The sequence below is a fragment of the Nothobranchius furzeri genome, chromosome 16 (genome assembly GCF_043380555.1).
Source record: "Nothobranchius furzeri strain GRZ-AD chromosome 16, NfurGRZ-RIMD1, whole genome shotgun sequence".
NCBI lineage: Eukaryota > Metazoa > Chordata > Actinopteri > Cyprinodontiformes > Nothobranchiidae > Nothobranchius > Nothobranchius furzeri.
The window spans coordinates 52,521,867-52,544,948 of NC_091756.1; the positions used below are offsets into that span (position 1 = coordinate 52,521,867).

Here is a 23,082-nt window from a genome sequence, read left to right on the forward strand (position 1 = left end):
GAACCGTCCTGAACCGGGTCAGCTGAGCAGATGGTCTGCAGCTCTGTTGTTTCCTTAATGAGCTGTTTGGTTCTTCGCTTCTCGGCTTACAATTTAACTGTTGAGTGTCAGATTTATGTACACAAACTGGCTTTGTTTTACCAGATGGAGTGTGTGTGTGTGTGTGTGTGTGTGTGTGTGTGTGTGTGTGTGTGTGTGTGTGTGTGTGTGTGTGTGTGTGTGTGTTTGTACATGTGTTGATGTTTATGTGTGATGCATCTGCTGGCTGACCTGCGTAACACTGACCTCCTAACCAATCAAGTGTCAACAACATTTGTTCTCCATTGTCAGGAGGTCAAATGTCATTGTCCACCACCACACTGTCTGGTTGGTTCGTCAATCAGTTGTTGCAGAATCAGTCACAGGCAACCCCCCCCCCCCCAGGCAGCTATGAGCCAGCCGCATTTTAAATACAATTTATTTTATAATCAAAACGGGAACTTAGGGAGAGCTGTAAATGGTGAGTCAGCGATATCTGGGCTTGATCTTAAGCGAGGATCAGCAATACAGAGAAGTGTCAATGGCTGGAGAGGCTGACGGCAAACGATGAGGAGGGCTTACAATTCCAGCAGATCTGCTGGAAATGTAAGCCTCATCGTATATATATATATATATATATATATACACACACACACACACACACACACATACATACATACATACATACATACATACATACATACATACATACATACATACTATGGCATGCCGTTCAGGAAATTATTATATATTTATTCCAGAATATATGGACTGAAAGTATGGATACATGGACTGAAAGTCTGAATATATGGACTGATGTCTGAATACATGGACTGATGTCTGAATACATGGACTGAAAGCTGTGCTTTAAGTGGGTTTGGTTTGCAGCAACATGCACTTCAAGCTCTCTGACCTTGCAGCATACTTTTTTTAAATACTTTTTTTTCTAGGCGGTGCGCACTGGTAGTTTTTCGGGTCATTCATTAGTTGAAATCTCTGAGTTCTAAAAAAAAATATCTGTCCCTCCCACATCAGCCATCCACAGTCCATGCCCAGCGCAGCTACAACCGATACGTCAGACACGTGCTCCAAGAAGGTCCGCATTTTGTGCTAAAGGTGCATCACTGCCGTGAGACGTCCAGCACATTCAGCCCCGTCAGCACAGACAGAGACACAAAAAGAGACGACTTATCCAACACTGTGCATTTTCCCGCAATGACAGCAGCAGCACCCGAACAGCCAGTGGTTCAATGGTTAAAGGCAGATCTTTCCATTAAAGAAACTAAACAACAATTACACAAGAACATAACACAACACAGGAGAGCTACCTCTTCAGGTCAAAACTCTGCAGTCCACCTTCACCTGAAGGACAAGGGACACCTCTTTGAAGATGACAAAGTCTGAAAAGAAGTGCTTTTGCAAAACAAAAGACAGGACAGACAAGATAGATGGGGAGTGGAGTAAAATAAGCTATCTATGTCAAACGTGAAAACCCCACTTTAAATTGGGGAGGGGCTTAGATTTCACCTTTCCAGTACCAATGATGCAGATTTGAATATCATTCCTAAGCAGTTTCAGTCTAGGTCACACCTTCCTGCATCTAATCAACACAACGACTCAATAGAGGTTAACGACTCATCAGGATATGGAGAGGAGGAGTGATCAGAGTAGTTTCTAGAAACCGTTTTGAATTATTTTTATTCGATTAGTAATTCAGAAGTTATGACCCGGAGAATCTAGAGTGAGAATATTAACATATGTGATTCTTTGTTGTGTGTGTCTTCAACACTTCAGGAGAAGTCTCTCTCATGCCATATTTTCTGTCCCAGACATGCAGCTACCTCACTGCTCCACATACGCTAGCCACCGACTCAAACGCACGTAAACAAAAGCTCTGATTTTAAAATTCATCCAGATGACGTGAAGCAGGCAGAAAAAAAACTTACAGGTAGACGAACGCAGACTACTGCCCGCAGGCAAAACACCGGTCTGTCTTCTCCATGGCTGCAAGGTAGAGCGATAGCAGGGACAACCAATCACACGTTAGTATGATGCGGCAGAGCCAATCAGTGAGCTTGTAGGCGGGTCTAAGGGAAAATAGGCTTCAGCTTGTGGTGGCTGCCTCCGCATGGTCCTAGTGCCTGATATGTATCACAGTATAACAGTTTTGTACGGTAAAATATGACGAACGACCGGAAAAAGGGCACTTTGGGCACTTCGGACGAAAGGGGCAGGTGCTCAAGCACCCTCCGCGATATATATGTATATATATATATATATATATATATATATATATATATATATATATACTTGCATCTGATCTATTTCCGTTACCAGAAAGTTCTTTAAACAGCACAGACACACATGCATCCAACTGAAAACTGGAGTTAAAACAAAAATAAAGACTGAGTGAGCTCCATGAGTTGGATTTACTGTACGCAGGACTGTGATTCTAAGGATTTTAGTCAAGCTTTTGCTTTGAGCTCCAGAAAATCAGAACCGCAGGGTGAAGTTCTGCTCTGTTGTGAAACAGGAGGAGGCAGCTGTCACATTCTGCTGGTTTCTCCTTCTGTGACCCAAAGACCCAGATCAGCCATCACAAAACAGAACAAATGGAGTAAAAACACAAATCTGTCCAATATGTGTCCAGCTGATCTAGATGTGATCTTCAGGATGAGAAGTTCTGACCCACCTGAATGAGTTTGTCATATCGTCTTTGAGCCGGGTCCTTGGAAGTTAATTAGTCCTGTTCCAGCTGATTAATTATTGATTGGTTTGATTGTCTCATTAACATTTTGTTGTTACTCAGTCAGCTGTCTGTGCTGATTATTAATTAGCTGCTCTGTGGTTTTATGACCTGCTAAAGAACATCTTTAGTATCAGAACCGTGCAGTCATAGAGTTCTCTACAGTTCTTATTAGATTGTTAGTCTTTATTGGTGAAGGGCTCAGATGATGGGGACTCTACCAGGAGCCATGCATTCCTCAGCAGCTCTTTGTTCTGACCCAGTCCTGGGAAAGCCTGATTGTCATCCGGTTTAACATCAAGGTGAACGTGACCAGTGCAGAATCCACCCCTTTTGCATCCTTTTTATTGTTGGTTAGACAAGAGACCAGTCCAGATGGATATTCCTTGAAAAAAAAAGTGTTAAATGCTGCATAAGTTCTTTCTATTATTGCTGCTACAAGAACACCCATCCATGCCCTTACTACCATAAAATAACATTTTTAGACCTCTTGCTAACTCCTAGCCTGGCCTGCCAGACTCATTCTCTGTTTAGTTCAACACAGAGAACTAGTCTGGCTTCTAACAGGCAGCGAGGCATATGTGGGGCGGGACTAGCCAGCTCAAAAATCAGAAAAAAGGAAAAATGCTGACTGTACCTCGCAACGCTGTAGTATTTTAGCTGTAGTCAAAAATGATGTCTGGCAATGGTGCAAACATCTTTGTTTAGAAGAAAGGCTTTCAGTGCTTCTACTTGTTGTTTTAAAGACAAGTTCAAGTCATTCAGAACAGAGGAAAGAGCTGCGGCAAACTCTTCATTGTTTATGAGAAACTGGACGTTGTGGTGTGTGACGTACGCTGCTCAGCGCTGATTGGCTCGGTTAGAATTCTCAGGGGGTGGGGTTATTTGAATAGAAGAGTTCCCAGACCCAATGCTTCCCATAAGGAAGCCTAGGGCTGACTGGTCAGGCTAACTAATGCCAGTGTGGATGCTTCTTTTCCTCATAAGTTCAGAAGTTACGGGATCCCCTTTATCATACAAATATGTGGATTATGATCTGTATGATTCATGTTTCCATTGTGGTTCTGGTTCAACCCAGATCTAGCCTGTAGAAGTCTGCTCTACCTCTGGACCAGGTCAACACCAGGCCTCTTTTCTGTGGTCTGTGGTCTAAACTGACCAAGTATTAAATATTTACAAAACAGAAAAAAAAAAAGAAATATCAGTTGATAATGTTTCAGTGCATTTAATAAGCAGATGTTTTAGAATAGAATAGAATAGAATAATCCTTTAATAGTCCCACAAGGGGAAATTTGGTTGTGGTTATAGGGATGCACATTTATATGTAAGTAAAAATAAATACAACTTTGGAACAGAAAGACAAATTCTACTGAAAAAATTAGGGAGGCACCGATACCACTTTTTTCCACACTGATACAATACCCATTTTAGGATCTGAGTACTCGTCGATACCAATTACCGATACCAAAAATGCAATGAATTGGAATACAGGTTTTATTTTCTTCTCTGCATTACACAGGAAAAGACTGTGAGGTAAATGAAAAATAAAATATATTAATACAAATAATCACAAAACTAAAATATTAGGTGAACAGAAATGACAAGTTACAGTGAAGCCCCTTTTCGGCAACTGCAATGGAAATGGTTACCCTTTACCAAAGTTAACCAATACCGGTGCATCCCAGAAAAATTTTATATAACGATTTGATTATCAGTAATGCTGAAAACTCAATAGCAACCTGTTAAAACACACCAGCAGCATCTAAAGTTCTTTCAGTCTTCTTGAACTCATTATTTCATAACATCTTCATGTAAAATACCCTTCAATATTAACTAACCCGTAAGTGCTCTTGACTCAGCAGCAGCTTCTGTGTTAACCTGGTGATGAGGAACCTTCAGGTTGTGTTGTTTTTACCTTTTTCAGCTCCCAGCTCACCAGCCTCCTGCTAATATCACACCTTGCTTTCCTTGGTTTGGCTCCATGACTTGCAGCGATGCTGGATCTGACTTTTAGTGAGCCATCAGACAGAAACTAAACAGGAGAAACAGTTGTTAGTGTTTGTGTAGAGCAGCCATCTTCAGTTCATTCTGTAGCAGAAAGAGCAGAGGAGAACTCAGCTCATTATAGTCTATAATAAATATTAGAGAAACGTTCAAACAACAACACTCATCTATTAATAAAAGTGCACCCTATTCATTAGTGTTACTGACTGTTGATGTTAGATTTTACATGGAAGCGAAGCGTAGAAATTAAAAATCAGCTTTATACAGAACACGTCTCTACTGTTTCTGATCACAGACTGCATGGTAAACAGAAAAACTAAGAACTTACATTCATATAGCGACCTTTATCTGGGTTTTCCGTTCACAGTGTCATTCTAATAAAAACACGAGAAACACGATAATGCTCCAACCCACATGAGGAAAAGTTCGGAACACAGACCACCTTCGCTGCTGGACTCTCCTCTCCTCTCTTCCATGCACAGAGCGAAATTATCCGACTCCCATACAGAAAAATAATTTAATTTATAAAACTGGAGCTAACATGTTAAGCTTAAAGCAGCTGAGAGTTTAGGACTGTCACAAAAGTTGACGACAAGCTAGCGTAGTATTAGCAGCATTCTGCCGGTTACCACCGGTTCTTACGGCTAATTTTTTCTTTCACTCAGCTAAGTACTATTTCATATTTTACTTTTAATTCACACTAAATACACAGCGGTAAGGTTTTGAAACACCAAAGAGAAGCCTTACCTTTTACTCAGAGTTAAACATTCCCAGTATTTTGAATTGGGGTCCTTCACCGGCTTCCAGCAGCAGCAGCAGGCTGGCCGTGTAAGTGCCTGGCTTATCAGCCGATGATGAAAAAATGCGAAATATCGACCCGATTAATCAGCCAACCGATGAATCGGTCAACCCCTAGTCTCACTTCTGTCAGTTTGCCCCAGGGCAGCTGTGGCTACACTGTAGCTCATCACCACCACTGTAGCTCATCACCACCAATGTGTGTGTGTGTGTGTGTGTGTGTGTGTGTGTGTGTGTGTGTGTGTGTGTAAATGGGTGGATGACTAATGTGATGTGTTGTAGAACAAATACAGGCCATCTATCAAATAAAAAGGTTTTCATCCTAGTCTTAAAAGTAGACAAGGTGTCTGCCTCACACCCTAAAGCTGAGAGCTGGTTCCACGAGAGGAGCCTGATGACTAAAATATGTGCCTCCCATCCTGTTTTTAGCGCCACCAGTAAACCTGAAGTCTTAAAGTGAAGTGCTGTGTTAGGAACATTTGGACCAATAAGGTCACTGATGTATGATGGAGCTTGATTATTAAGAGCTGTATATGTGAGGAGGATCTTAAAATCTATTAAGAATCTAAGGAGCCAATATTGGAAAGCTTAACCAGGAGGGATAACTCTTGTTTTATGAGACTAAAGTCCCTCCAGTTTGTCTGCTCTGTAGAGAAAGAACATGCATACCCTGGCTTTAATTACTTCTATTATTTTAACCCTTTTAACAAGAACACAGACATCCATGAGCCCTGTGTCTGGAGCGTCCTGCTGTAGATCTGTGTCTTTGTCCCTGAGATGATGTCCTCTCTGTCTTTCCTTTCCTTTTAATTCCTTCCTGTCTGATTTGAGAGTCTCTGTTCTGGCAGCAACAAACGGATCAATAAGGAGCCTCGGGTTCCCCTTTAAAGGCAACAATGTTTTGAAGTAGACTCAAATGGCTGTGGGACTTGAAGAAGCCTCTGTCTTGTGTTTTTATTGATTCCTCTTTTTAAACACGCATTTAATTTTAGATGCTGTTGTGGAGTTAGAGCAATGGGATGGAAATAAATGAATATGGCTAACCAGCCACCTCCGTCCTCTTCACAAGCTCCTCTTCTCTCTGAAGAAATTTGTGATCTGCATAAATAATCTTTCTTTCTGTCTTGAGTTTTAAATTTAAGTGTTGGCATTTGTCTTAAACTCGAGCCTGAACAGAACTCAGTGATCAAGAGACAAACTGCGGTTAAACTGTTTCACCTTGAACTCAGATTTTGAGGTGTGAAAACAGAATGAATTCCATATTTAATTTGGTTTCTTCATTCCTGATGTTGCTGCTTTCTACAAATATTTTGTATGGATAATAGTTTATATGATACCAGGTTACAAGTACAGCATACTTAATGTGTCTTTACTGCAGAATATAATGGAAAACTGCAGCAACAGCCTTCAGACTATCTTTTATAAAGCTGTGCAATTATCCAAATGTATATTTAAATTGTGTCTTCTAATGATTAGAAAGACAATGTAAACAACTAATACAGTTATGCAAAAAATGGGGGGGGGGGGGGGGGGGGGTGGCAGCATGCTTTAATTTTGTCTTTCCCTCTCCTGTTCTGGAGACTCAAGCTACGCGTAATTTGGCTGTACAACTGAGGTGTAATGAGAACATTTTATTTTACCTTAACAGTCAGAAAACGAAGCTCACACAGCTAGGGGCTCAGAGAACTGCCTACCAAGTGCATGTTTAGAGCCCTGCACGGGCCTAAAATCTGAGCCCGTGTCTGGCCCGGCCCGAGGGGGTGGAGCCCCAGCCTGACCCGGCCCGAAAAGGTTTTCAGGATTCTCTGGCCTGACCCGAGCCTGACTTTTTTTTAACCAACTAAATGAAAACTAAGTGCGTCAATCCTGACCAATGTGTTAAAAGACGTGCAGGATCCGATCAATTTGTTTTTCCCTCATTTTGTCATGATCTGCCCCTGCCCTCCTGACTGTCTCTCTCCTGCCCTGATTAGTCCGTATTGTTCTCACCTGTCCCTCATTAACCTGCCCATGTTTTCCTAATTAGCCTTGTGTATTTATACCACCTGTTTTGCTCCTGTCCTTTGTCGGATCATTGTATGTGCATGTCTCGTTTTGTCCTGTCGCTCCTGTTGTTATTAAACCCATTTTTACTTTATCCGTGCCTGCTCTTCTGCCTACGGAACCCAACACCACACTTGGTCCACCATCTCCACCCTCACAACATGACAGAATGATCCAACCAAACCTGGACCTGTGGTGAGCTAACACCTGTTTTTCTGGAGGATTATTTTTTCTTTTTTTCCCCGTTTCAGCGGAGGGAGATTCCGGCCTGGAGTTGTGTTTCTCTGCGCATCCTACCTGTTCTCGGGGTGGTCGAGCCCTCTGGGTGATCCTGGCGCCAAAACTAACAAAACAAAGAGGAGACTCACCTCTTACCTCTAAAAGAATGTGCGTATTTCGAGCGTTATCCGTTCTTTCATAATCCACAGTCGAATTGTGATCGGCAGAAGCTTTTCTGGTTCGCACCTCACTTTATTTTACAGCAGCGGCACAAAATGACCCCCCCCCCCCCCCCCCCCCCCCCGTGTCCTGTCTGGCTGTGCAGCAAACAGAATTAATGTCTGAATGCTGGTGACAAGCCCCACAAATAAACAGTCAATGATGAACAAATGTCTGCTTCTAGACCAGCAGAAAGAGAAAAACAATAAAAGGGACACACAACAATACAACAGGAGCAAGCTATCACTGCGTCAACTTGAGGAAATATAAAATCAACGTTGTTTTACTAAACAATTACACGATAATAACCAGGGCCGGAGTGGGACACATTTTCAGCCCTGGAGTTTCAGACCCCAGACCGGCCCACTTAACGAATTATTATTAAAATCATGTTAGAACTTTATATGTATACAGTAGTCTACAAAAGCACACTACTCGGTAAAGCCTTGTAATTGTAAAGCAAGAAAGAGTTGAAAGAGTTGAGTTGCTTTACAAGAAAGAGCAACTCTTTCTTGTAAAGCAAGAAAGAGTTGCTTTACAATGTAGGTTTATTTGAACATCAGTGCACATCTCCAACATTGTTCTTTACAACACATTCTCTAACAATATAACAATCTACCTTCTGTTCAAACAGCTGTTCTGAGATTTTCAAACCTTTAAAATGAAATGACTCAGCACTCCCTTTCACACTTTTTCCAGTTTCCCTAGACTCACCTGCACACAATTAAAATAATCATCTGTAAAGCTTTAGCACATTTGATATGGAAAACAAATTTTTTGTAACCAATTAAAATATTTTCTATGGCAAAATATGCAGGCTTATTTCATTTTACTTTCATTCTAATAGCGATCTGTTGTGGGCTTTGTGCATTTACTAATAAAAATACATCAGGTCCCTACTATTATTTGGAAATTAAAATTATTATAATGAAACTGATGTTTGCTTGTTTGCACATGAGTTGGCTCACCTTCTATCCCAACAGGAGCAATACCCTCACTGCTGGCTCCTGGCTCTTCTTCTGACACTACATTGTGTGAAAATTGTCACAATTCAGCATTCATTTTCCTTTTTTACACGTTTTCTGATCAATGCTGAATCATCTAGCATTTTAGAACACTTTCATATAGAGCCAGGATAGTTTTCATCATATGAATTTTAATAATATTCAGTTCACTGACTCAATAAGTAATCCTACCTGTACATGCCCGCTCTGGAATTGTGGGTTTCTGCCTGGTGCTTATTAGGCCTACTGGATCTTGTGTTTGACTCTGACAAGACAGTTTGGTGGCATCAGTCACATCATACTGTAAATTATATTACATAACGTTATGTGGTGATGCCATATAATTCATTATTGATGCTTAATTGACTTGAATGGTGATTTTCAGCCGGTAAAGTTTAACATCTTGACTTGCCTTACCCGTTTTATCTTCATTTGAAGTTAAAGACCGCGAGCTTGTTTGAGAAAAAAAGGTGCTCATTTTTGCACATTTAGCTGCATCCAGGGCCAGATTAAGACTTCGTTTTACCCTGGGCAACAGTATTCAAGGGCCCCATCATCACGACCCAAGGATCACCATAATATGGTCACATACAGAATATTTTACTGTAATATGCAGTAAATATACTCAATGCTTGAATGCCTGACATCACGTAACCCGCTCAGGGTAACCTTTGACCCACCTTGTGTGGACTGACCAATGAGGAGAGGGTCTTAACTTGAGGCCCTCTCTTCATTGGTCAGTCTGCATGAGACTGCATCTCAACTGATGTTCAGTCATAGACAGCGAAGCGTCTCTGTGCAGCGCAAAAGCCCGGGTGGACAGTTTGTTTAGTACAGGGTGATCATATTTCCATTTCCAAACAAGAGGACAGGGGATCTGTGCCTATGACGTCACCCTATGGCAACACCACACAAACCACGCTGGGACCCATTTTTTTGTAAGAACTAAATTAATATCAGATTCTGCCAATAAAAGGGCTCTAAAACAATTCATATTTAAATATTTAGCATATGTATTGCAAAATCTCATTTTTCTGCTTTAGTGCTGCAACAAGGTTTTATTAATAATAAATTATTATACCTTTTGTTTTACTACAGCATCGGTAAGCTTCCTGTGCACAGATTATTAAGGGTGCTTGTTTCAGCTGTGAAATGAGACGATAGGATCAATGAAAAAATAAGTTGTCACACACTCCATGGAAACTTTCAGAGAATCCACAAATAGTGGCTTTCAGATGGTTTTGTTACTTTTTGCAAGTTTAGAAAAGCAGCAGATGAGACAGCATGTCTTATAATTTAGTTTTTCATCTGATAATATTAGAACATGTCAGTAATGTCTGAGGGGCTTTTATAAACACCGTATAACTAACACTACTGGAGAGGGTATGAATTACACAGAGGCTTCTGGGGAGCCCAGTTATGGGGTGGGGGGGTGGGGGGGGGGGGGGGGGGGGTCATTTTGCCTTGGCCCCCAAAATGTCTTGAAATGGCCCTGGGTGTGTGACTGAGTTTTGAAGGTGATTTGAATTGTATCAGATGTGTAAATATGACATGTGTATATCTTATTGTTTTATACAGGTAAAAACGTGTAGTGGAGATAAATCTACCTACATTTTACTTTTCCACATTTAGTTTTGTTTTCTTGTTTTTATTTAACTATTTTCCTGTCCTTTCTGTCTCTCATCTTCCTGCGTCTCCTCTAAACTCTACAGAAAAAACTGCTGCCAGGATTCTTACTTTTTCACCTCATCGGTTACTTTTGAGCAGATCAAATGGATCTCCTGACCGCAAAGCGGAGTGCGCCTTTCGATGCTGCGTCAGTGAGGTGAAATCGACGCAGCACCGCGCAGCACATGATGAGCTGCGCAGCAGCAGAGCGCTTCAGGCACAAATAAGACAGAAAATAGAGAATATGTGCGGACATGAACGATCGTGTGCTAATTATAGTTTTTTGGTTGCGCCACTTTGAGAATGGACCGTGCGCTGGACCCAGCTGCCTGGAGCGCTGCGCAAGAACGCGCTGTGCCGCTCTCTGTGCTCTCTGCTCAGAAGAGTCCATAAATGATGTAATATAGATAGAAAACTTGTTTCCGGTTCCCCTGGATGTGTAAGATATACAGCTCCCCCATAATTCGATCCCTGCTCCTGGATGAAAAGCCGGACATTTTCATCAATACAAGAACCCCCAGTCCGGACGCCCGGACAGAGAGTGAAAAGTGGACATGTCCGGGGAAAACCGGACATACGGTCACCCTAGTTTAATATAATGCGGGAGATTACAGACATGCCTACAGTATTTTGCTCGTGCGCTTGCTGCCCTGGGCCCCTTAGAGTTCGTGGGCCCTGGTCAATTGCCCAGTCGTCCATATGGTTAATCCGGCCTTGGCTGCATCTGTTTCCAACGCTTTCCTCTTTTTAATTCTTGCCTTCTCCGCGCCACCCTTGCTCTTTCTACTTTCCATCTTTCCGTCAACTGAGTGGTCACGTGGTGCGCACAGGCGCATACGGGGGAAAAAAAACGAGCTGCAGCCTGCAGGTAGAGCCAGCCAGAGACAGCCGGGAGGAGCGTGTGAGATCAGCCCGGCGGCCTCAGTGCCATGACTGAACACCGGCACCAAAAAATAAAAATAAAATGATAAAAAACAAAAACGAGAGCACCGGCCCCATGCGGCCCAAACATCGCGCGGCCCACCGAGAATTCTCCAGACCCTCCCGATTAGCCACTCTGGGCCTGATAATAACTCACAGTGCATTTACTGCCAACCACAGCCTGAAGACGTGTGTTGAAAATGCCCAAGTCCATACTTATGAGAGCACCATGTGAGCACCTGCGTGTGTAAACGCACTTGTATATGTAAGGTTTTTCTCTCTATTTATAGACATCCAAAACAATCTCGTAACACGTGGATTTTCTCCTTCCTGATCACATGATGTGTGACGTACGCGAATGAAGATCAGCTTTAGAGCTGGGATATTTGTTCTCACGGTGCGGTGGCTCGTTCTGACACCCACACAGTAAAAAAAAATGCAAATGACGACTTAAATCATCAATAGCAGTTAATGAGTTAATGTTAACACAAAAAATCCAGAGTGTCTTTTGTTTTTTCTCCATGATTGTTTTTGCTTTACAAAAATATTTTGTTCTCAAAGACACATTTTAACTTCATCACAGAAAAATTATAAATTCCTAGTAAAGCTGGATGTTTTCAGTTTTTCATCTAAAATTAATTTTTCCATCTCTGGTAACCTGGCCGTCTCAGATTCCTGCCTCTCTGTGATTGTTCTGATGTAAAGGGCAGTAGCCTGCAGCCGTTTTTCACAAAGCACATGAAAATCTCAGCCACGCTGCTTTTATTTGTGCAGCCACCTCAAGGCCTTATCGACAATCAGTGATGGAGCAGAGTCTGGCTCGGAACAAAACACTGTGTGCTGCTGAGAAACCTGAGTTTAAAGCTTGTGGTCTGGAGAGCAACATCGGGTGTTCCTGAGTCATTTCATTAAAAGCATAAAAGAAATATCTACAAGATAATGCTGGATTCCGTTTCCTGGTTCAGAAATGATCCATCTTCACAGAGTCAGAGCAGGAACTCTTCAGTGAAACAATAGTTTCAGCTGAGTAGTGTTTCAAAAGGTTGCCACACAAGATTTCAGAAATTTTATTGAAATCTAGAGAATGTAGATGTGCTCGATGCTGTTTAAAATGTTCTGTTCCAGTTTAGTTGATATAATATTGTAATGAACACATCGTTACATTTAATTAGAAACAATAGAATGTGAACTATCATGAAATATGAAATATCACCTTAATGGATCTTTGAGTAAATTTAACCAGAAGATCAGGTCTTTTTATCGCAGGGATTGAGCAACACTTCATATCAACTCCAAGAAAGGGAGTGAGTCAGGTTTAAAAGTTAAAAGATTTATTTCTAATCAAATTAAACAAGACTAACTTTAAACACTATGTGATGATGAACTAAGGTGGAGTAAGACAGAGAATGGTGTGTGTGTGTGAAATATGTTCAGAAACAGCAAATCCAGAGAAACGATTAGTTCGGAGTGAAATGGTGTTTTGCTTTAAGCTTTGGTTGGAGATTATAACGCCATTCTGTCGGTCTACGTACCCAGCGGAAGTCCCCGTTTAGATCAGGAGGTGTCGAGGTCCAGCTTGGACCTTGTCTGGAACCGAAGCCTGTAGTAAAGCCGCAGTTGCCGACCAGTCCGTCTTGAGTTACTCCCAGGTCACGACAGTTTATTGGCATCTAGCGAGACCCTGAAGGGGTCGTGATGGTTCAGCTTTTATTCTGAAGGAGCCATTGCAGCAGGTGGAACATGTAACAGATTTAATCCAGCTTGTCGTTAGGTTCTTTCGGCTTTAAGAGGAAAGTTACGGATTGGCCACTCCGATAACTTCTCTAGAACGCTTTGAACTGAAGTTAAGATGACGTGGGGCATAGTTTTATGATTTGGATGTTTTGATTTACTGTCGAATCAGAATTTGACAACAAAAGGGGATTATACAAGCACCAACAAAACCATGCCTCGCGTCAGATCTAGAAGGTTCTGATTGGATCAGAAAAAGGAAATGTGTCACGTGACTTTAGCATTACGTGTGATCAGTCTACTGTAAATATTTAAAGTTATATTACTTATTATATACTATCATAGGATTATAATATGAAGTAATTAATATTCTCATTTCACAGATTGATTGAAATTGAGCTTCACGTCATTATTTGGACTAACAAAGTTATTTGCTATTATTTAAAAAGAAAGAGTTCTGTCTTCTTTCTTCTTTCCTGTGCTGTCCGGAGAAGCAACAGTTTAGATAAGAGCACCGAGCATAAGTGGCCTTGGCCCATATCCTGTAGATTAGGTTCGTGTCAAAAACTTATGGTTTTGCTTTTGCAGAGCAAATAGAGCAGGGCCTTTTAGGTCAAAGATGGACAATTCAACACGCTACAATATATTGAAAACAGATTTGTTAGAATAAACTTTAGTTGTGAGATGCCAGAGGATCAAGTGTTTCTGCTGAGAGTTAAGCCTAACAGCTTTTCTCAGAAAACAAACACATAAAGCTTTTACTTTTATCTGTGAAGCAGATTTCCAGATGTGTTTCTAAAAACTGACTTCATCGTGACGAGGTCATTATTATCCTTCTCACGTTTATTTCCAGATCTTCTGAAAACAAAAATGGAGGTAAACAAGTTCTCGTAATTTTTCCATAACGGCGTTGTGAATCCTGAGGGATTTTATTAAACTTACAGTAAATCAGTGTGTTTCTCACTGATGAGCATTTCACTGAAGTTAATTTGAGCTCTCTGGAGACGTATGTGATTTCTGCTTTTTGTGGATCGATGCTGTTAGCTTGTTATGTGCACCTGCTGCATTCAGAGGGTGCATTGTTTGTGTTGGCTCATTCATGCTGCACACAATGTCTCTACACAATAAACCTAACAATGCATTCATTAAAGAGTCCTCAGAGAGAAGCAGTCTCACTTCTCAACAACACACCAATGGAGTTCCTTGTTCTGTTCAGCTAAATGGGACAATCACACATGTTATTAGCTTTCATTTTATCTCCTTGTGTGGAAAAGTTGAGAGAAGCACCTTCGTAACAACACGATCCATGTTTCCTGCCTCACAGGCAACAGCTGTTGCAGAGCCTTTCTTTCAGATGCAGCGACCTTCAGTCACTGTCCCTGACAAGCTCACAGGCAACTTTCTGTATGAATTAAAAAGTTGATAGCAGGAATTGAAACTTCTCACAGCTGTGTGGAAGCGGTGCGTGTTTTCAGAGTGGTTTGAAAAGGGCATCGCACTTCATCTGCTGTGACCAATTACAGCTCCTCTCAGGTTACAGCTTCCTGTGAAGGCAGCGTGGCTGTCAGCAGCGTGACGGCCCATGCCCACCAACAAAACAGGTGGAAATAAGAGGGAATCGCTAGAAATGGATGTGGGCTCCATGTGCAGGTTCAACACTGGTGTTACGTCCCTGACAGGTGTTGTAAAGATGTGAAGGATGGGGGTAACATAAGAACTGGCGGAGGAGTTTAAAATGGGTTTATTTGTAACAAAAAGGTATGAAAAACACAAGCAAACAGATCTCTCTAAAAAGGTTAACATTACACAGCCAAATTATCAACTATGAAACACCTGGTTAAAACTTATATTAAAAGTTTAACCAAGCAGAAGGTGTTTTAACATCCCAAAGTTGATAAAAAGTCCCAAACAATTTTACTGATTAAAACACCTGTTAAAAGCTTATTTTAAAAGCTTTACCACACGAAGGTGTTTAAAAACCAAAGTCAGTAAAATTGCACCAAATACAGTTAACCTTTAAAAAAACGTATCACCAAGAGTTAAAAACTACCACAGTTTAAAACTCCAACGAATCCAAACGAATGCAAGCAAAAAGGAGATAAAACCAAACAAAACCCAGGAAGATAGCAGAACCCCTGCACTGCTGCCTCCCAGGCTGCTTAAGGCACAGCCCTTTTATGCAGGTGTTTGCTCATCAGGAAGATTTAGCTCAGCTGTGCTCCTCAGCAGCCCGGGAGAGAGGAGGAGGAGGGGCGGTGTCAGGCTCATTCACTAGAGCTGGATGATCCTGGCTCCTGCTCTTCACTGGCCAGACTGGCAACCATAACACCCCTACACATAAACAAAAGAAAAAGGATAAAAGTAACAACACAACACAAACTTTTAAAACTTTTTCTTAACACTGGAGGACGAGAGGACGGGGGGGGGGGGGGGGGGGGGACTAAGACTCTCGGAAGACGGGAGCGAAAACTCTCAAAGGGCGGGGGCGAAGACTCTGAGGGACGAAGAGTCTGAAAGGAGACGAAGAGTCTGAGGGGTGACGAAGAGTCTGAGGGGTGACGAAGTCTCTGAGGGGTGACGAAGACTCTGAGGGGTGACGAAGAGTCTGAAGGGTGACGAAGAGTCTGAGGGGTGACGAAGTCTCTGAGGGGTGTCGAAGACTCTGAGGGACGAAGACACTGGAGGATCAAAAGCAAGAGACCCCAGATAAAAACAAAACAGTCTATTAAAAAAAATCCCTACTCTTCACGCACGTCGTGGGCAGGCAGATTAAGCACATGTGCTGATGCACATACAAACCAGCAAAGGGAGGGGGTAAGCCACTGCCCTTCCTGGGGTGCTCCCGAGATGGTGAAGTAAATCACCAACACTAACCCGCTAGGTGCAACATCTGAGCCTGCCTGTGGGGGTCATCTCTGGGTCCACTTCTTTAATCCTTGGCTGGATCCTCCTGCAGGGGCGGGGCCTCCAGATGCACCCGCCAGTGATCCACGACTTCATCTACTCCTTAAAACCTTTTAAAACAAACAAAACACAATTAAAACCACCACCAGGGGATTTTGGCACTCCTTCACGGTCTGTTGTTATTATTATTTTTTTTAATCCCGGATGATCCCCCACTTGTTACGTCCCCGGGACAAAGAGTCTGAAGGGTGGGGGCTCGTCCAGGATTTTTTTTAAATAACCACAGACCGTGAAGGAGTACCAAAATCCCCTGGTGGTGGTTTTAATGGTGTTTTGTTTGTTTTAAAAGGTTTTAAGCAGCAGATGAAGTCGTGGATCACTGGCGGGCACATCTGGAGGCCCCGCCCCCGCAGGAGGATCCGGCAACCGTAACAACTGGTAAATCAGCCACAAAATGCTGCAGAAATTGTTCTGCAGTAGCAATGAGCACGCTTCAATTAACAAAGTAGTTCTTGAACAGGTTTGAAGTTCAGATCATAATGGCAGAAGGATTATAAACGCTAGTTGTACACAACAAGCTGGGGCGGTTGAAAGTCCCTTATTTCATGCTTTCATCATGGAACTCAAGTCTTCTCAAATATTGATTTAAGAGACTTCAAGGGTTAAACTGAGGCGGAGCATCAACTTCCTGGGATTTTTTATTGCCAGTATACTCTGCAACATGTTTCCCCCGCTCTGACTTGCCAGCTGCTGCCTTTAAACATAATTTCATTAAGAATCCAGCTGAATGACTCAAGTGTCACTAAACTGAGTAGCAAATGTGAGAAACCACCTTTTTCTTATTAAACCACAGCTGTTGGATTTGTGTGTCTCCCCAAACCCCCCCCCCCCCCCTCCCTCTCTTTCAATACCAGCATAAAACCAGGTTGATTTAGAGATAAAGTGGCGAAAGTGGTACATGGTCTGTATTAATACAGTGCCCTCTAGAGTCCTACAACCCCCCAAGGTACGTTACAATGCATCAGTCATTCACCCATGAAATCAACCATTCACAGGCTGGTAGTGATGAGCACAGGTGTTACTCGTCCCTTGGACCACCACCAGCAGCCAAGGAGGATGAAGTGTCTAAGGACTTAATGACTGTGCCAGACTGAGCAGGACTTGAACTAGCAACCCTCTGCATGGCGTGTTTATTACACTCCACATTTGAACCAGAACATGGACAATGTTGCTAATCTAATTAGGTTGACTATCAACAGAATCTTTTTTTACATTTTTTATGTTTTAATTTTACTTTTTAACATTTATTTACGTTTTTATTCATGAAATATTTTTAAGTACTATGTGGTTCTATTTCTTCAACTTCTTCTTCTTATTCTTCTACATCTTCTACCTCTTTTTCTTTGTCTTTTTCTTTTTCTTCTTTTTTTCTTCTTCTACTAATTCTACAGTTACTTTTTCTTCTTCTTCTTCAGCCCAATCCCAATACTCGCACTTCCACACATGTGCCCTTCGATTGCACAATCTCGACTAAAGTTGCGAGAGTGTACGGTGTCTCGATTCTCAAATGCGGAAGTTGATCACGCCCCTTTTGCACCCTTGATGCGCACTTCACCTAATTTAGCATCGATGCGGACTTGGGTGAAGTGTGTTACCCGCAATCGATTGTTGTAGAAGAAAAGGTCATGTGCCTTTTCTGAAAATATGTATTTTCTAATGAAAGTAGTTGATTTTTAGGACAATTAGTTGATGCTCTGAAACTTTTAGACAAAGCAGCAATGAATATAATTTTATTTCAAATAATTGTTTGGTTGTTTATTTGAAAGTTGTTAATAAAGGTCTTTAAAAATAGTATCACAGCAACCATCAGCTCGACAAGCGTTGCAGTCGATGACGCAATGCTCCCTGTCTCAATTCAACATTTATTTGCACACGTGTACCACACACTCAAAGCCTCACAGCCAGGGACGAAATTTTGATTTCAGAAGTGGGGGGGACACACCAGGCTTGTGCGGATTTGGGGTGGGGGTGTTATGTAAAGACCCTTTGACACGTCACGTGCCCATCTCAATAATTTTTCCATCCTCAATATATATATATATCAAAGTTAAAAAATGTACAACTCTATTATCATTAATATTTATTATCATTATTGAAGTGCAGTTTTGGCTGTTGACAATGGATAGGCCATTGTATTTATTGTTTTGGGTCTTTTTTTATTGTTTTTGGTGCAACATTTTCTAACAGGGAGTGAGATTCTTTTTTTTATTTAATTTTTGTTTGTTATTTTTATTCATTTAGAAGTTCTGGTTCTGGACATTTCAATGTTAAATGAAGGTTTATTTGTTGCATTTTAAAGGGTGTACTTGCATTACTATGACATATTAACATTATATTAGTGGTTATTTTGGTCTAGATAATGTTGACAATGATATTGTTTATCATCAACAATTTTTTTGGACAAAATATCATCCAGCAAAATTTGTTACTTTCCCAGGCCTAGTCAAAAGTATAAAAAGTATTTATACATAAACGGTCCCTCCTGAGATCTGGCCGTTTGTTCATTTGCTGTGTTAGAGGACATGCTGAACTAATGTTTTACACATGATCATCACCCTAACATTTGTCACAATGATCAATTTTATGTCTATCGTATCTTCATTATTTCAACCTCACCTGTGAGCCTCCAGCCTCTGCTCCATCTCCTCCAGGCTCTCGTCCTCCATCTCCTACAGCCTCTCCTGCTGTACCTTCACCGGTCTCTCCTCCTGCATCTCTGTCAGTCACCTGAAAAAAAGATGCATGAACTATAAACAGTGGGAGATTTTGGAATGGAACAAACAGAAATATTTACAGGATGGTTCTAGTATGATTCACAATTATTATTAATATAATGTGTAAATTATTCATTACCAATTTGAGTGTATAAAAACATATTAAATATGTTTTTTCCCTTAAAAGTGTTTAAACAGTTGTTGCATTTCAACACACAAAAAATAAATGGAAAAAATAAGATAAATCTAATGAAAAGTGTACATCTTTGACATTAAGCTTAAAAAAATCTGTTGACGATGATACTGTTCATTTTTCAGAGCTTTTTAATGTTAAAATATGCATTGCAATAGATAAGTTTACAATAAAGTTAAATGATAAAAGTTTTGAAGTTACACTTCTACTACTACTACTACTAGTAATAATAATTATGATGATAATAGTAATAATAAAAACATAATAATTATAATAATACGAATAAATTGTGTCTGAGGAGTCAGTTATGTGGAGGAGATTAGTTTGTAAAAGTTAGTTTTGAGTATGTTTGTGAAGGAGGAGGTGAGTCTGAGCTTAATGCAGGGGTGTCACATGTTCCAACTTACGTTTTGACTTTGAAAGAAGTCTCTTATATCCACTTTCGTTTTCTTTACATGCTGCCTCCTGGCTGTGCATAACTACCAAAGACTCACAAATGAACACTTATTCAAATGTTAAATAATGGAAGCTGAGCTGAGCTCTGATATTACACAGCGTCTAGTTGACGATGTGACTCAGTACCGGTGTTCCCTAGCGGCTCCAAACTAGCAAAACAACGTGAGCACGTTCTGACTGTTTACTACTTGGAGTGACAGCAGCAACAGCCAATAATACGTTAGCAAGTATCAGCAGAGCCAATAGATTAGCTTTTGGGTGGGTCTAATAGGAAACCGGTTTCCGTTTCGGTCCTAGTGCTCAATCAAATCCATTTAATGGAGCGTAACATTGTTTTTGGACGGAAAAAAGTGAAGGGGACCGAAACTGCCTTTTGAAAAAGTGGGGGGGACATGTCCCACCCGTCCCCCCCCAAAATTACGTCCCAGCTCACAGCGCACTTTCTCCAAGTGAACTTTGCTGAAGACCACAGAGTGAGTATTGGGATTTGGCCTTCTTTTTCTTCTTCTTCTTCTTCTTCTTCTTCTTCTTCTTCTTCGTCTTCTTCTTCTTCTTCTTCTTCTTCTTCTTCTTCTTCTTCTTCTTCTTCTTCTTCTTCTTCTTCTTCTTCTTCTTCTCCTCCTCCTCCTCCTTCTCATCCTCCTCCTCCATCATGGCCAGATGTCATGCACTGATCTCATCGAATGTTGGAGTTCAATGAACAAACAGTTCTTCTGATTCTGCAACAAACTTGAACACGTTCATCTCTGAGCAGACTTGAGGTCACCTTTCAGCAGCTTGCTAATGTTTCAGATGGCAGTTGCTTTGTGTTCATGTGAGGATAATCAATAACAGTTTAACAAACTGCTATCGTGTTTAACATGAATAATGTAGGTGGTGTTTTTAATTTGAGTTTCTCAGAGTTCCTTTTCATGGATCACAGGCTATAGAAATTCATCATTGGAGAGCTGCTCTTATTAACAAATGGAATCTGTTAAACAGCGTTTGAATGTAAGAGGCTTTTATTTTTTTTGGTCCCCGCCCTAACTCCCGCGCTGCCCTCATCTCAAACTCCTCAGATGGAGCCTGATCGGTTCATAACAGCAGCTGTAAAGTGATTCTTCAGCCTTTGATTGGCTTCATTTACATAACACCTTAGCAGGGGAGCTGAAGCGGAGCAGCAGGGGCATTTGTCAGCCCTGGATTAGCATTTTATTCGCTCCGTGCATCACCATCACATTCTGATCACAAGAGAAGCTCTGGCAGTTAAAATATACATCAGCCTGGTTAGTGAGAGACCTGTTGATGTGTTGGTAGTCGTCCTCAACGTTGAGATGCAGCAGATAGCACATGGTGAAGAGCTGTTCAGACGTGAGCAGAGTGCACAAATAGAAGGGATTGTTCTATTTTTTTACAAGAGGAATGAGTTTATTTGGCCTCGATTGAAGCATCGAGGGTGAAATCAAATTGAGTGCAGCTGTAAGTGACCAAACATGGACTGAATGTGTCGCAACGAAAAACAAATTAATCCCAGCGAGCAGAAACCAAGTGAATATTGTAGCTTTATAGACCCATGTTACTGCGGCCAGCAGTACATGTACCATTGGGTTAACAATCCTCCTGCTGGGCAGGCCGATACCAACAGGCAGCAACAGTCCAACAAAAAAAAAAAAGAATCTTATTAAAGTTAAAATACTACAATTTTGTGTTTCAGATGCCACCCGTCCACAGGAAGGAACGTTTAATAAAATAAAATTTAAAATACTTTTATGTTTGACTGAACAGATTTAGCTTGTTTTTCTAACTTAAAGGCCCCGTGTGTGAAATCCATTGAAATCATGATGAAAACATGTGACTCTTTTGCGCCGTGCAGTTCAGAGAAAGTATTCCAGCTACGGTGGCTCACTCACGAGTTTGACTGTATAATCAATTTCCAACCTGTGCAGCCTAACCCACACAAAACTTTAAACAAGCTACTCCACCACTTAAAAAAGCATTTATAATTACGACTGTTTTATCAACCTACCAGTTCTGAAGGAAGCAAGCTAGTTCTGTTCTTGAAGCTAAGCTGCAGGGTAAATCTGATACACTTTACGACAGAAATCACAAATTTTTAGTATTTCCACCCTAAAGGAGACTTTTGTTAAAAGGAAACTGCATTTATTTATTTATTTTTGTTTGTTTCTTGTTGATTGAAGAAGGCAAATTGTGTCGAAGCTAATTTTATGAAGGCATGTTGATTGACAAATGACCTTTGATTCTTGAGGTTAGAGATCATACAATTATTATAATGTTTTTAAAAAGGTATATATTCACTTTAGCCAACTAGTCCTCACTTGTTCATTAGATCTGAGGAATGACGGCTGTTGTTTCTCCCTATGACCACATGAAGTTCACAACTGATCTTGTCTTGTGACAACTTTTTACTACTGAACCTATTGAACATATCTCTACAAAAACATCTGGTGCAGATGAGTTTAGCACTCACTCAGCAGCTCTCACAACTGGAAGAGAAACTGGCTGAAAACGTTCCTGAGGATCATAGAGAAGGATTCATGCAGAGTTTAGACCCCTGATGTTTATGTCTTTGGCAGAGACTTTTTTCCAAAGTAACTTACTAAGGACAATGTGACAACGTAGTTACCACTGAGGTGGAGAACACTAGTCAGAATGTCAGAGGTGACAGAGTGCAGTCAAAGAAAGATGTGCACAAAGAGAGTGTTAAACAACTTAATTCACCACTTTGACATTATACTAGCCACAATATTATACCAAAACATATTATGGTATTAGAGAGGTCCTGTTCAGACCACGTGGTTCTGGTTTTGATGTATTAATCATTCATGATATTTACAGAGTGTGCAGGGAGAGGTGGGGGGTGAGGAAGTGAATGACAGGCGCTGGTGCTTGGCTTCCTGTGTTGCTATGGTTACATATTTATCTCAGACCATTACGCTTGATAATAACATGATCATCACACAACTTTACATTTCTTACTAAAACAATTTGCTGAAAAAAATCCCTTTTAAATCATTGAAGACACACACACACACACACACACACACACACACACACACACACACACACACACACACACACACACACACACACACACACACACCTAGGGCTTATTGGGGAAAAGTGATTGGTCACTGATCAGAAGGTGAGCCGTTTGACCTCAGGTCCTATCAAGCCCAGTGTTGAAGTCTCCTTGGGCGAGGTATTGAACCCTGAAAGTTACCCAATGAGTGCTGCACCATGCTGCACTATGGGAGTCCACTGCTCCTCCGTGATGGGTCAGATACAAGGCAGCTTTATTTATATAGCACATTTGTAACACAGGGCAATTCAATTTGCTTTACAATTAGCATTAAATGGCACAACAACAAACATGAGAACACAAAT

The 23,082-nt window shown here is 41.1% G+C and overlaps 1 protein-coding gene across 4 annotated transcripts in view; it reads left to right on the forward strand.

Moving 5' to 3' along the window:
* The window catches only part of grid1b (glutamate receptor, ionotropic, delta 1b), a 716,034-nt gene that overhangs the window by 499,082 nt on the left and 193,870 nt on the right, over nt 1–23,082 (forward strand). The gene's annotated exons all lie outside the window — the stretch shown is intronic.